Source organism: Poecile atricapillus, chromosome 2, assembly GCF_030490865.1.
Source record: "Poecile atricapillus isolate bPoeAtr1 chromosome 2, bPoeAtr1.hap1, whole genome shotgun sequence".
Taxonomy (NCBI): Eukaryota; Metazoa; Chordata; class Aves; order Passeriformes; family Paridae; genus Poecile; species Poecile atricapillus.
The window spans coordinates 129,188,831-129,202,616 of NC_081250.1; the positions used below are offsets into that span (position 1 = coordinate 129,188,831).

Here is a 13,786-nt window from a genome sequence, read left to right on the forward strand (position 1 = left end):
TTAGTGAAGTACTAGAATAGATTGCCTGGGGAAGAAGTGGAGTCTCCAACACTGGCGGTCTCAACAATTTAGGCTAACATCTGTCAGGAACAACACACATATAACCAAACTGGCTGGGGGCCAGGGAAGTGACTACATGACCTCCTGAAGTCCCTTCCAGACCTGTTTTTCTCTGGTTCTAATCATTCAGGAGCCTCCCTCCCTGCAATGCTCTGTACTTTTGGAATGGATAATTTGACATGCTGCTTGATTGCTACCCTAGTTTCTTTGCATTTCTCTGTATTAAGCTGTGGGCTTGTGGATAATTCCTAGCTTATCTGAAAGAGAAGTAATATTTCACTTCCAGTTCCTCCAGCAAATGTTAGGGATGCCTCTTCAGTCACATTGTGTATCCATGTTTCCTCAAGTTTAAGTTTAGGCATTCCTCGGGACAGCCTCAGATCCTAGAACCAGGGGCATGAGAGAGAAGAGCTGGAACCTAAACCACTGAAGGAGGAAAGAGAAGAGCTACAGATTGGTGAGCTGCTGTGTGCCATGCAGGGAGTGAGGCAGGCTGAGCTCTTACAACCTTCCTCCCCCTCCCCTGATGGACAGAAACCCATAATTTCTCACTGACAAGAGGGAACTGAAGGATCAAGACACAGACCTGCCTTGTCTCCTCAGCCCGCGCAGAGATGACAGATGCTCAGAGATGGCACTGAGAGCAGGCAGTGGTTACCTGGCAGTAGCACACTGCCTGTATTGCTGAGACCTTCATGGCTGGATCTGCACCCTGCTTGGTTCCCCAGACCTGGGCAAATACTACCAAGAGAATCTGCCAAACAAAAACCAATGTGTAGAGCTAGAGAAAGGGTAAAGAATTTTTTCTATCGACCCTGTGTTTTGTATCATCCCAAATCTGGTTTACCAGACTTTCCGGTATCCTCATAAGACATACCAAACAGCAACAACATTCTCAGAAATAATCATCTTATAAAGTGCTTAGAAAATACCTGACCAAAGAGAAAAGAGTGCTGTTAAGTGGACCATTTACCTTAATGTGATATTTTTAGCTGAGATGAAAACACTCTGTCGAGGTGGACAGGGTCAGAAGCTGGTGTCCATCATCACTCCTCTCCTGTGACACAGAAGGAGCATGCCCATTCTCATCTCTTCCCCAGAAACCTCAGCCCTGAGTTTCTCTTGTGCTTCATCTCGTGTTGGCTGAAAACACCTGCAGTCAGAGGCAGCAGAGAGAAGGACTTCAGTGTTCAAAGCTTGCATCTAAAGGGAGGAATGAGTGATGTTCACATACATATGAAGGAAGCACAACTCAGACGCCTTGGGAGTGCCAGGGAATCCCTCAGTGAACCCCATAAACCCAAGAGAATGTGTGGCTGACAATGACTTCCCCCAAATGCTGTCAACTGATCACCTCTCCCAAGATTTTACTTTTCTACTCTGTGTCTGTCCTCCTTTCATGCTAGCTGACACAGTTGGCCTCAGTCAGTTCCTGTGGGAGCTCCAAAATCCTCATTCTCTATTCCTCATTCATCTTACTCTTCCTAACCTTTGTTTGCAGCAAGCATTCACAGCTGCCAGATCACTGAAGGAAAAACTTGATTTTTCTGAATTTCTTAGTGTCCTCAGAACACAAAATTCCAAAATAATATCATCTGACTCCTCAGGAAAACACTTTGGTTGAGAGGGACTCTGATAAATCACATTTAAATGCAAGAAGAAATTGCCATTCATGGCTGGCTCTGAACTGGTTTGGAGGTCAGTGACATATGACTCCTACTCCAGCAGAGCTTTAATTTGTTAAAGAGATGAGCAAGTAAGTCAGAACACAGTCCTGGACAACTAGTTCTAGGTGGCTCTGCTTGAGCAGGGGTGTTGGACCCAAAGACCTTTAGATCAGCCTCAAACCTAATGTGATTCTGTGTGATTCTATGCCTCCTTTGATTCCCATGCCTTCATCTCCTGAAATAGTCTGTTTCTTTCTCAAATGGTCTTTCAAGTACTGCTCTCCAGCCCTGTGCATTAGACAGGTCAAATAATAAACAATTGCCTGCAAACCCCAGTAAAATCCTGAGTCCTGTGATGAGCAGCTGAGGGAACTGGGGTTGTTTGGCCTGGGTAAAAAGGAGGGTCAGGGGAGATCCCATTGCTCTGTACAACTACCTGAAGAGAGTTTGTGGCAAGGTGGGGATCAATCTCTTCTCCCAGATGACTGCTGACAGGACAAGAGGACATGGCCTCAGTCTGCACCAAGGAAGGTTCAGGCTGGACATCAGGAAGAATTTCTTCAAGGAAAGGGCTCTTAAGCACTGGAATGAGCTGACCAGGTCTGTGGTGGAGTCACCACCCCTGGAGATGTTCAAGAAACAGCTGGATGTGTCACTTAGTGCTACAGTTTAGTTGACAAGGTGGTGCTTGGTCAAAGGTTGGTCTTTTAAAACCTAATGATTGGTACTCTGATTCCATGAAAATCATGCAGCCCTTACAACAGGTTTGCTTGGTTTGCCTCCTGAGGTAGCTACATGTAACTGCTGAGTCAAATCTCCCAAAATGCTGAACACTAGCCCTGCCCCACACCCATGTGAGGCACACCAATTTCTCAATAAGAAAATGCATTTTGGGAAATGTAGAGCATTTAGAGGAGTAGACCTTTCAGCTGCAGAGTGTTTTCAGACTTGGTGACAGCAAAGCTGCTAGTCTTGCTGCCATCCCACACATGCAGTTATGCATTACAAAGACAAGAAGCAGTCACACAGAAAATGGTGTCTGTGCCTTACTCAAAACCTGCTGTTCTCCTGGTGGCATCGATGCTTTATTTAGGTCACTTTACACAAAGGACAAATTAAGCCTCAGGGCAGAATTGTATCCTTTGACTCTGTAGGCAGAATCTGTTCTCATGCTGGAGTAAATGGTGATGGCTTTAGCTTGTTGAAGATAACAGAGATCTTGTTATAATACACTTGAGTGAGCTCCAGTAGAAAGCAGGACTTGATATTTTAATAGAAACAATAATCAAAAATCTTCACACTGTTTCCTCAAGTTTCACTAGCAGAAAAAAAAAACAATACAACAAAACAAAACATGATCAGAAATAATTTTTTTTTTTCTCTTTTCACTGGTCTGCCCTCAAGGATCTCCACTAGATTACATTGATTCCTCAATAAAGGAAGGTTTTCATTTTTACCAAGGCTTTTTTAGAAGGAATCTGCTGCAGAATTAAGCCTAATAGCACAAAATTCTTTCAGTACCAAAAATTCCCTAGGATGAAGAAGTTTGTTAGCAATTTGACCAACCAGTTAGTTATTAGTTATGTCTAATTCTACCTATACAATACCAGTTAATTGAAGTATACAAATACAGCTATCCCTTTTTCCCCCTTTTTTTGTTCATCTTCTGCTCATCTTTTCAGTTTAATCACAGTTCTAAGGAATTTTATGTCCCTTTTCTTTCTTTACACATTCAAATATATAACTCCGCTTGCCAGAATAAATGATATATCACACCCTATGCAGCTGAAATACTTGTCCTGTTCCCATTACAGAAAGTCTGTGAAACTTTTAGTTCTTCAAAATACTATCAGGAAATTTTGTAAAAAACATCATCCACATCGGGAGGTTTTTCAAACTATATACTTTGAAGGTGTATTTCTTATACAGCATCTGCATGAGTGTAAATCAAATTCTAATGATGCTGGTAAAAAACACCCTACTGAACAAGCTGAAACCCTTGTAACTTGGTGGGCTATTTAGACATGTGTCCAGCATGAGAACTTGCTGTGAGGGCAGCCCATTTCCATGGACTGACTGTATCCTGCATCCCTTTGCTCTGTGCCTACCTGATGCCTCTTACCATTCTCCTTGGATGTCATCAGTGGTACAAGCTGGTCTTTGCACCAGCAAATGTGAACAGCAGGAACAACTTGCTTCATAGCTTAGGTACTGCCTAAAGCATGGCTTGTTTTGCCAGAAAGAAAGACAGTGCCTTTTACCTTAGGTGTTGCTGTTAAATCTCTGGAAAAGAAAGCTTTCAGACCAGATTTTGTGTCTGTGCTCCTTTCCTTGCCCAAGAGCAGCAGGAGATTTTGGAACTATATGTCTTCTTCTCAGGTGATATTTGCAAGCATGTTCTTGCATCCATAGGGCAGTAAAGATATTTCTTACAATATATAAGTTAACATCCCTACCTAAGATAGAGGTACAGTGAATTGTCCAACAAACATTTGTGTAAATGTAAAGTTACTTCTGTGATTTTTTTTTTTACAGTGAATAGTTGGTCACAGAACCTTAAATCTACCTGCAGGATAAAGTTGGTTTTCTTCTGAGTCTCATTTGAACTCATTTGGCTTTAAGTTACAGTAACAGTAAGTGATTGCATCACATCTTTCCAAACAACATGGGCTGTCATTTTCAGACAACCGCAATTTCGAAAGTGCAACTGATTTATACTCTTAAAAGAGTTTAAAAATACAAATATCTAAAACAGAACCAAAGCATTCTGAAAATATTAATTTTATTTTTTAATGAGGATGGCCAGAAATTTGGTTAGGCCAATTGCTTTTCAGTAAAATTTTTGATATCTTAAAATATTTTTGGCTTAATTTCAAAAAAACTTATGGATGACATATGAAGATGAAAGAGAAAATTGACATGGAGACATTGGTATGTGCATACAATCATGTGTGCTTGTTTCAGTTTTTGCTGCTATCCCAGTGTGAATTGAGAAGAAAGGGATAACTTATCCTTAGAGGCCTATATGAAAGAAAGATGAAAACCCTACTGATTTTTATTGTGCATTGTGTCTGTCATTCACAAAGCCCTCCCTTTTTTAGGACATTTTTAATGCTAGAGCTTCCTTTAGTGGACTCCAGTTAGATATTTCCTCTTAACCACTCTAAGTTATTTGCAGGGAAATTTTTTCTTAATCCTGAAATGAAGGAATTCACTTGCCTTTGAGAAACAGATCCTGGATTTTTCACAGTAACACCCTTTTTTTTCACTCAGTCTGGATCTGTGTCCTATGAGTGGGCTCTAGCAAGCCTGAGAGCAGATAGCTGCTTTTCTAACATGTCAGCAGCATATGCACATGTCAATCCATGTTACACAGGAAATAAGATAACATCATCATTTTAGTGAGGAGTTCCTGTAATTTTCAGTTTTCATATTAACAGGAAAAATAAGACTCCTTGGGAAGTTTATGGCCTGAAGAGTGACAAATACTTGCAATGCAAAAAGACATGGTTCCCAGATAGTATTTACTGCAGTACAGCTCTCCAGCCCACATGGCTTGCATCAGGAAAAGCAGGCTGGGGACTAGCACTTGGTACAAGGAGGGAAAAATGACTGGAAAATAAAGGGATGAAAGCCTTTCCGAGCAGTCTGCTGAGTGAAAACCTCTGCCTTCTACTGTGGAAGAATTTCCAAGTGGATGTCATCCAAGAATGATTTGATTCCCCAGAGAGGCCTGTACCCTAGTTTCAAGGCACGAGCAGTGTCCACGCCTGCTAACAGCTGTCCCTTCGCCTGGCTCCATCTGTGAGCACTCTGGAGCCCACTCCTGTGCTTCTGTCACACTTGGCAGCTCCTCCTTTACTTCAGCACGGCACAGTGGACGGTGGCATCTTGTGCCACTTACTCCCAGGTTCCCCTAAAAATCTGTGTGACATCATCTTGGCACCAGTTTGCCGTGCAGGAGCTTGTTCACTGCCTTAAGAAAAGGCCTCAGGAAGTTACTTTAGCCTCAAGAAGAGATGGCTGAGAGGGGCCCTCCCTAATAATGTCTAATAGTCTCTGAAGGGATGGTGTCAAGAGGATGGACCAGGCTTTTCTCAGCAGTGCTGAGCACTAGGAAAAGAGGCAATGGGCAGAGAATGATGTACAGGAAGTTCCATGTGAACATGAAGAAAAATTTTACTGTGCAGGTTCACTGGAGGAGACAAGCAAGGACCCATTCCTCTGAATACATTTATGCTATTCCTGTCAAAACAAAAGTCTCTTCCAAAACTAACTAGACAGGGACATTTTGTCTTGAATGCCTGAAAATTGGAAAACAACTGCTAGAAAGAAACCCTGCTGCCTTCCACAGCACCCATGGCCAAAATGAAGACAAGTCCGTGTAACCAGAGGTAGCCATCTGACAACTTATTTTACATGAAGTTGTCCAGGGTGTGATGCAAGGCTGAAATATATGTTGGGGGACATGTATGGGGGTTTCAGCTCATATATGGGGTTTCAGTAACATTGGTTCAGCTGTTCATAGGGAGGGGAGAGCTGCAAGAGGCTGCATTTGTGCCAAAGTATACCTACTGTTTCCACATCTCTGTTTTCTGGGCAGCTCTGAAGCATCTCAGGAGGACTTTACCAGAGGTCTAACACATGAAATTATCACAAGTCTAGCTCATGTAGAGGAGGATTCTCCTGAAAGAGTCTGTGATTCCTTTCCTTGATGTTCCCCAGGACTCATTGGCTGCTCACAGAGCTGTAATGAAGGTGAGAACTGAGCGGCTAAGAACATCCTAGATATTCTCTGTCTTATATTAAAGCACATATGTATTGTCAGTTTATATTTATGTATTTCATAAAATGAGTGCATGTGTTTCATTACAGTGCAGAGTGTCATTTTAAGAGAAGCACACCCAGCACAAGTCACAACCCTGCAGACGTGCCACAGCAGTGTAGAACTTCATCTTCTGAGCCTGGGAGAGTTGAGCAGGAGTTAGGGGGCAGGTGTTCCATTAGGAGAGAGGCACCATCACTCTCTGGACCCGTCAGGAGAAACACTGCTGAGGCCTCCAGAGTCATGCAAGAGTGTTCACTTAGTGTCCATTTCCTGCATTTCAAAGAGTAATTATATTTACAAAACAACAGCTTTTTCTTTCTCTCCATTTTTCTTCTATTCTCCTTAGTTGTTCTCTCTTTCTGGCTCACATCTCAAATGTGTCTTGCCAGCAAGAGCCTCAGCTTCTTTAATTTATTACCTCTGTTTATGGAATATGGATATTGGGCCAACTTTATTTCTTACATTAAGTGAATCAGTGCAAATGCAATCACTTTGGATATCCACTGTATAAAATAAGCATATTTAGATGATCAAATAAGTGTTCCCATATGCATGTTGGCTGGTATTTCGTGCTGGTGTAGCATTCTTATTTTTCTTATGTGGTGTCCTTTGTCTTCTTTCCTTCCCTTTTTGACTGTGTTTGGTCAGTTATTCAGGAAAAAAAAAAATTACTTGTACCTTAAAAGAAATACTGTCTATTCAGCATATGGCATTTATAGATCTTCGGAAATTCTTTAAGGAGGCGTGCTTCAGATTAGTGGTCTCTCTCCTTCGGGTATGGTTTTAATTTGTTAGCACTTTAGATCTGTAGTCTTGAGGTAGCTCCATTTTCAGTCAATAAAATGGTTAGTGAAATGAGGGTAAAATATTATAATTGTGTTCTTCAAATCAGATTTTTATGTGGGTTTTTTTCCTCCTGGTATGTAAATCTGTCATTCGGAGAGGAATTTTTCCTGTTTTCTTTTCATCTTCGGTACATGTGCCAAGAATGATGATTTTAAACATGAATTACCACAGTGACTCAAAGTCAAACTGCTGGTAGGCCATTACCCTGGGATGGGAAGGGAGCCAAAAGCAGCCTGGCTTTGACTCCAGCATTTCCGACTGAAGCCTGCCACCCTGTCCAGGGCCCTCACCTCTGCTCACAGCACATCGCCTCTTTGGGACCCCAGGTGCAAAGTGCTAACCACTCCCAAGGAAAGCCAGCCACATTAGTGAAGGCAAAGATGTATTTGAGCCACCAGGGCTGCTGGCTTCCTGAAAAGCACCAGCCTGCTGGAGCCAAGCTGGCCTGTCCACTGAGCCACCTTTACCCAGCAGGGATGTGCAGCCAAAGCCCTCAGCTGTGATCCTTTGTGAGAGGAATGAAGGGATGTACAAGTGCCACGCAGACCCAGGCCAACAGCAGCCAGCTGTGGCAACACCACTCTGGAAGCAGCTGAAGAAGGAGTCAGCAAAAAGTCTCTAATCTGCCATGGCTACAAACTAAAGTCTATCCAGAAGAAACTTTTGAAAATGGCATTGCTGGTGTGGAGCAAACGAGAAGGGCAATGCAGGATGATGCTGATGGTTTGCTGCAGTAACCAGGGAAACAGGTGCCCCTCAGAACTTTGGAATTCATCCAGTCCAACCCAGCCCCAAGGCAGACTCTGTATCTAGTCAGTCAAGCAGACATTTGTATAGCCTGACCATAATAACTCTTGCCACAGGGATTTCAAACCCTCCCAGGTAGTCCTTACTGGGGCTCCAACATCCTTTCCAGGAAAAAGCTCTTCCCAGTGTGCAACTTGAAACATTGTTACAACTTTAGCTCATTGTTTTCTCTGACTTTGCTCATGGACACGGAAAGCAGATTATTCTCTTTGTTCTACAGAACATTTTACACACTACAGCCATGTTTTCCCATTACTTTTTCCCTGCCTCACACTGAAATACATGGTCATTGCCCATGGTTGCCTTCCTTACTTCCTCACTATGGACTTGGCCTCTGTGTGAAGAGCAGTCTGCATGACAGAGACATCGCACAGCTTGTGGGACAAACAATAGTGCAAAGACATGGATGATCAAAGAGGCCACTGAAAGGCAGTCTAGGAAGCTGTGAGTGTGCTACGTGCCAGAACTGTTTCTGTCATAGTCTTTGTGTGTGTGCCTGGATGGTGTGGGCTTGGGTTTTTTTGTTATATGAATGGTGAATTCTTTTCTGTCACTCTTTTAGATTTTCAAATGGATATGCACTTGTTTCTCACCTGTAAAGTATTGATGTAAATAAAACTGAGAATCATATTTTGCATCAGGCTGTAGATTCACCGGTGAATTGCTTTGCAACTTGGCTGTTGTGATTTAGAAATGAACAAACCCTCTCAGGCCCCACTGGGAATGGTTGGCAGAACACCAGCCTCAGAGGATGCACAGAGGAAGATGCTTGTCTCTATTGGCACCTCCCCACAGGTAATCAGGGATGCATCCTAGAGCTGGAGCTAGTGATTCCAATCTGAGCCTACTGCAAGAGGATGAATTGCAAAATATCTGATGTTTCACATGAACAAAGTCAAAAGCATCATGCTGAGTAAATTATAAACATGCTTAAAAACACAACAGTGAGCAAAAGCAAAAACACAAACAGTTTCCTCTCTTGAAAACCTATCGTGATCATGAGCTCCTTATGAAAGTGAAGTTATGATTTTGTCTAAGAAAAAAGGCTTCTGTTTGAAGTCAAACAAATAGCTTCATTATTTAGGAAAAAAAAAATCAAAACCAAATCCAAAACTGTAGAGACATGCAGCTGAATAGCATTTCATAACATATAGGAAGTTTCCCCATTACACTTGACAGGAACAGAATACGCTGGAATCAAAGGGGTATGTTAACAACTCAGCATATCTACCCCTTTGGAACTAATATTAGTCTATCATATCACCAAAAAATAATAAATCTTTGTAAAAGGCAGCAGTTGCTTTCATATTCTGGCAGCAAAACCCATCTGGCACTATTGGAAAAGTAAAAAAGGCAGCATATCTAAATTACATTGTTAAAACACCTACAGCCTAGCTCATTTTCACATGCTATCCATATGTAAGCCCTGAGCAATAGACAGCCACTTAAAAACTCCCTTGTTCTGTGTGAGTGTGTGTGTGTGTTTGTGTGTGTGTGTGTGTGTGTGTGTGTGGAGGCAGGGGGGAGAGAAGAGAGAGAGAGACAGACAAGGTGAACATGGAGACCTGTTTTTATTCTGATGTTTTGAAGTGGAAAATGGTGCAAACCCTAACTGGCATGAAAATAATTACACTGGATAAATAAATGAATAAATATAATAGCAGGTTTTCACATAAAAAAAATTCCTGAAAAGTTTTTAGCTTTATCAACCCCCTTCCACACCCACCAGAGCATATGGCCCACTGTTTGTGCAAATCAGCCGTCTTTGCTTAAAGTGGATGTTTCTATTAACACTGTGACTAATTACTGAAAACAAACATGTGTAAGTATGATCTCTGCTAACTGCCTCTGTCAACCCATCTTTTTTCTTCTTGCTATTCAGTCGAAGGGATTAAGATTGCTTGCAAAAGTACAGTAGACCACCACTTAGCCTGTTAACTGGCATGAATAAACAAAGCCCATCAACCACAACTGACGTCAGGCTTCAAAAAATGTTTTTTACATTAGTTTAAAAGAAAACCCCCAAAAACATAAAAAGTGAAAAAAATTTCTGAGAACGTTAAAACACCGAATGTAAAGAGCTTGGACATGGGACATAAGGAGCTGCTTTGGAAGGGGTATTGAGAGCACAGCTATGCAAACCACAGCACACAAGCTCACATGGGTGGCAGACGTTTTGTGCTGAGGGCAACCCGTGCTGCCTCAGTGTGCAAGGCTGGACATACGTGCACACAGAAGGAGCAGCCAGAGAAACTTTAATGTCAGTCTTTCTTGTGGTTTTCCCCCATCCAGAAATAAAAGCAACAAAAACAACAACAACGAAAAGACTTAAAGCATCCATTTGGTCTTTGTAAGATACAAAGAGGAAAAGATGCAAGCAGAGTTTTCTTCCAAGTGCTCTACAAAAGCTGCTACAACAGCATCACAGAGTGGGGGACAGGAAGGCTCCTTGTCTTGTTGCCTGCTTGGGAGTGGAGGGGAGTGGAGAGATCCAGGCTGCTTCAGAGCATGCTTTCCTTATTAGAGCAGAGCTATAGGGGAAAAAAACATCTTCATGGTGCTGCTTGAATGTGTGTGCTCTCCCCAGCCCGTGTGCCCAGGCAGGCTGCAGCCCTGTAGAAGCTGTAGGGCTCTGAGCAGACAGTGGTAAAACCAGGTCTCAGCACACTTTGTTCTCCACACACTGACTGCCCCTGAGAGGAGCCAGCTCTACGGGATGGAGAGAGAGCTAGTAACCATCTCTACACAGCCATGCTGCCTGTCTAACATGAGCTGTGGGACAGGGTCTCAGTGCATTTTACCTCAAGTTGTACATAATGTAAAAACAAATTACATGCTAGAAAATTGCACAAGTCTACATCTGCTGCTTTTTCCAAGCTCATAGTATGGTTGGGAGCCAATTCCCTGTCATTTCTCATCTCTTGCACTTTACACAGGGTGTTTCCTTTATAAAACAACTTGCCTTTGGGTTTAATGATTTCTAAGGAAACATAACTCTGTCAGTGCGCTCCAGTGTTTAATTCCTCCTTTGCTGTTAGTGTCTGTCTGGTGCAGCCCAGGGACACCAGTTCTCACTGAACTGTGCATGCACCTCGTGTGCTCTTGGGCTCATGCCCATGCCTAGAAGCTGGTGTTTGATCTAGACTGAACAAGATGGCCTTAGCCTTCAAAGCCAGCATGTTTACATTCCTCTGCTGTATCTTGCCTCTTTCGTTCACGTACCCTCAAGATAGGTGTCCTGCTGTTAGAATAAATACTTACCTTGTGCACTGCCCTTTTCTCTGGTGGCCTCAACACGCTTTTGCAGAGGTGGAAGCACTGTTAACTCTTTTTTATCAGGAAAAAATGGCAGCACAGTGCTCAGACTTGCAGGACAAAGCAAGAGCAGAAACAGCAAAGAAAAAACCACAGGTGTCTCTCACGCAGCCCAATGTGGCCCAGCTTAGTTTAGAGCCACCTAGTGAGCCTCAGCACCTTCACCTTCCTTCCAGCCACCCTTGCCTCAGCAGCTCCTTCTCTCCGTCCAAACCAAGCCTCCTGGTGCAATGGGTTGGGGGAGGCAGAAAACAGGGACAGCAGAGCAAGGGGTGTGCAGAAATAAAGTCCTTAACTATTCAACTCTTAACTGTTCACTGCAGTGCTACGTGGGTTGAAGCAGCCAGAGCAGATGTGCTGATCTGGAGGTGACTGGGTCAGACAGCAAGGTCCTGTGAACCAGACTGGTGAAGAGAAGACATGGGAAGGAGTGGGGGGAAACCCTTCTGAGAGCAGGAAGTGAACAGGATCAGTGCTCAGCTGGCTCTGTCTTCCATCTCAGGGCATTTCTTTGGCTGTAGGAGGGGAACAGCAAAATCCACTGCCATTGGTGACCCATCCAGAAATGGCCTCTCTCTGTCTGAGACGGCAGCTGCATGTCAAGGACAATGCAGAGAATGTCTCTGGTTTTTCTCAAGCTCAGTAGTGGTACTGACCTTGCATGCTAAGACTAAAAACATGTAAGGGAAAACCCGGGGATTCAGGGGTTACTGCTTGTTCCCACTATTGTGCCCAATACACATAAGAACATTCAGCTCCAAACATGGCACATACACCACATGAATCAACAGTCTGAGAGTGGGAATAACTGATGGAGAAACAAGGGAGCTACAGGAAGAGGAAAGCAGCTGCAGCAAGGTGTACAAACTCAAACCCTGAGTTGACTGCTCTTCAGTCAGCTTGTCACTGTTAGCTAATCCTCCTTAGTACACCTCAGAGAGAGGGAGTGGAAGCAGAAATACGTTACTTCTTAGCTTGAATCTTATCAAGTTTGCTTTCCTTCTGACAGACATTTTAAATTTGCCACCACTTCTCTGAAGATCCCAAAATATGAAGCAAATCACCCTGATTTTGGCTGATGTCTCACACCAAGGCGGAGGAAAGCAGCATTATCAGGGTTGACACCACTTCCCGAGTTTGCTCTGTTAACATAGAATTGGGTACTTACATTGGGTACTTAGTTAGTTTGGGGGGGAAATGAGTCAAAATGGTAATAGTCTACATTTTACCTGTGCCTCAGCTTACAAAGCCAGGCACTGCAGTTTAACACACACAGAAGAAATCAATCCAAGGGCAGAACCTGTCACTCTTCGTAGTTAGCATTTCCCAATGCATGGTATAGGCTGACAATTATTTTCCGCTCTCTGAAGCCTATGGTTTGAAAACTAACCAGCCTGTGCTTAAATTCCCTTTCCACTCTAAATGCCATTTAATGGCAGTATAACTGAAAGGGTCAAAAATCAACTCTCACCTGGCAGTGGCCCCTTCCAGAGCCAAAGCCACGGTCCCTGCTGAGGCACAGGAGAGCTTCCAACTTCCAGGTGGTCATTCACAAACGCCGGGCTTGCTCAAAAACAGTCTTAACAGAAACTCTAAACAAAATGCTTACAAGAATACAGATTGTAGTGATGATAAGAGAAATTAATCAAATTACTAGAAGGCTGTCAGAAACCTTAAAAGAGGGCTTAGTTCAGTGCTGGTGTTTTAACATGAAAAAAATAAAAACACATTTCACATGTCCTCATGATGCATTTATTTATGCTGCTGCACGTCCTCTTTACCTTACACCAACTTGCAAAATGAACAAAAAATACCTCCTCTGCTTTAAAAGGTGAAGAGCTGATGCTCCATATCAAGAGTCTTAGGGACATTTGGATATATCTACAATTCTGCTAAAAATGCAAACTGAAAAAAGATCATTCTAAAAGGTGTTGATTCATTGAACAGGCTTTGCTAAGCTCACACTTTCTCTTCCCTTCTGGGAGGGAGGTGGGGAATGATGCTATCAAATCCCAATTTAAATATTTTTGTGGTTAAGGTAATGATTTCATGCCTTAAAAAATACTATGTGTCTGCAACAAGAAACAAGAGAATTACAGGACCCCAGGAAGGATGGTTTGCACTGGCAAAGCACCAATGTTTGAATGCAATCAGCAATGTCTGTGTACTCACAGTAAGTACCTGGGAGCAGACCACAGCACAGAACTAGGACCAAACACTGGATATAAATGGAAATCACGTTGAGGATGTTCTCTTCCTGCTA

The 13,786-nt window shown here is 42.9% G+C and overlaps 1 protein-coding gene across 8 annotated transcripts in view; it reads right to left on the bottom strand.

The window, feature by feature from the left end:
• Positions 1-13,346: 13,346 nt before the first annotated feature.
• RUNX1T1 (RUNX1 partner transcriptional co-repressor 1) overlaps positions 13,347-13,786 on the bottom strand; it is a 116,474-nt gene continuing 116,034 nt past the window's right edge. For all 8 annotated transcript variants that reach the window (XM_058832095.1, XM_058832088.1, XM_058832091.1 and 5 more), the window contains one exon: positions 13,347-13,786. This exon is cut by the window's right edge and continues 4,729 nt beyond it. The gene's annotated coding sequence lies outside the window, so the exon portion shown is untranslated.